Below are 2,127 nucleotides of genomic sequence, written 5' to 3'. Positions count from 1 at the left end.
TGTCCGTTGGTTGTTTTAGTCTCTGAGGGGTTTGGGCACGTGGAAGGCACACGAGCCAGCGTGCATGCCAGGGTCCGTGTAGCATGACCACCAGCAGATCCGCCCCGGGGCCTTGACACATGCGTGTCGCCGTGGCGGCACTCAGGGCATACACCATGTGCCTACGTGCGCCTGCGTCAGCTCGGTCTCACGGCAGCTCAGCTTCCGCCGCCCGAGCCCTGGTGAGCGCCGGCCTCACACGCCTTAACCCCCCAGTTCCCGAACAAGAGTCGGCGCTCCTTGCGGAAAGCAGGCCCGGGGGCCTGCCGGCCCGCTGGTGAAAACGAGAAACGCTGTTTCCTTCGGCCAGGCTGACAGCACACTTTCTAAAGAGAGTTTCTGATTTGTACAATGAGGGTTTTTCCGGCTCTTCTAGCTAACATCACCCCACCCCCTACCCCGCCCCAGAAAGAGCTTTCCCTCTCTCCTCAACCCTGCAAACCGTGCTGTGTGGACGCGGTGCCTTTTCAACGCCCCGGCCCCGTGCAAAGGAATTCTGAAACGCTCCCAGTGTCCTGTGGGTTTCAGGGGTGGGCGTGCCAGGCTCGCGTCAGAGGGGAGCAGGCTGGGGCTCGGAGCAAGTGTCACAGTCCCTCGGTGGCTCCAAAGGTGTGTGTCCTGCCAGGGGGCCCGGGACTGGAGCAGAGAACGCAGGAGGCCCTTCCCACTGTGTGTTAGGGCGCAGTGCGGACGAGTTTCTTTCAGGTTCTGGTCCCAGGGATGGCGCTTATTTCCGCGAGAGGGTCAGCAGGTCCACTCCAAATTACGTGGGGGGAGCCTCTCGCCCCATAGATTAGTTATTGATGGCAAGCCGAGCTATTTATAGCAGCATGTTAACGACGCATCCATGACTCACAGAAGACCAGAGACACTTCATTTAGAAATAACTCAGCTGTTCCGTTTGGATCCCTCTGTCCCTTCTAGGCTCCCGTGGGTTCCATGGGGTTTGGGTCTGTCTGCAGGAGCGGTGGCCCCAAGGAGCTCCGTGGCTGACGTGCAGAGTGGCTTGTCGTCCCCTCCGGGCATCAGAAACAGCGGTGTCCCCTCTGACTGGGTGGGACGCCCCCCTTACAGGGGCCCGGGGAGTGCACGCCGAGGGAACCTTGTCCTCGTGGCCTCACTTGAAGAAACCCGCTCCTGAGAAACCCGAAGTTGTAGACAAACATGACTAAGCAAGGGTTACTTACATGATGAACTCTTAGACAAGACTTCTGCCTCCCAGTCCCCTCCTTGCCCATTCAAGGGAGATGTGAGTTACACGGTTACATTCATGTGTAACTTTCTCAGGGGCACATCTGGACGTGTGAGGCCAGGTGCCACGTACTTACACGTGTTCCCGCTGAGAATTCACACGCCTCAGAATTTTAACAGAAACGACCCCCAGGCCACTCCTCTGGAAAGCTGTGTAACCACAACATGTGCTCGTGAAAGATGAAGTCCCTGCGTGGATGAACGTGGGGATTACTGTCGGCGCCGCCCTTGCCAGCTCGGCCCTCGGGCCTGTCCAGCCTGAACCCCTGGGCAGGGCGCGGCAGTGCCCGGCGGCCAGTTACTTTAGAGTTATCCTCGTTTTGCAGGAAAGCACACCCCTTTCCCTCTGCTATCTCAGGCCACGGCCTCAGCTTCGTCGGGGTATCACCAGGTGGGGGCTCTCCAGCAAGAGAGAATTCGCCCCGAGGTCCCCTCCCTCCTCCCTTTGGGCCTGTGTCCCCGGAGTTCCGGGTCTGATGGGACAGCTTAAAGGGTCTCGTTGGGTGCCTTGGCTGGGTTTTAGGTGGATGGTCTTAGGGTTACAGTTGGCTTCTGCACACAAACACACACAGGGTCTGGTAGGAAGCATGTCATCATGTCACGGATTCTCAAACACAGTCCCCTGTGAGATCTTTCGTCCCACAGTCCCCAGGAAATGGAGGCCCCGTGAGAGGCCATCAGCCCGTCTCCCGAGGGCCACAGACCTGCTGCGCCCGGAGCCCAGGGGAGAGCCTGCGTCTCCCACACCTCACGGCGCGGCCCGGCCGCACTCGCCGGAGCCCGCAGCCCTCTCCCGGTCTCCAGCCACCGCATCGTCACCACCCCTGAGCCGCTCAC

Source organism: Phyllostomus hastatus, unplaced genomic scaffold (assembly GCF_019186645.2).
Source record: "Phyllostomus hastatus isolate PE091 unplaced genomic scaffold, TTU_PhHast_1.1 phas_contig_283, whole genome shotgun sequence".
Lineage (NCBI taxonomy): Eukaryota > Metazoa > Chordata > Mammalia > Chiroptera > Phyllostomidae > Phyllostomus > Phyllostomus hastatus.
Note: the sequence above shows the minus strand (reverse complement) of the source record.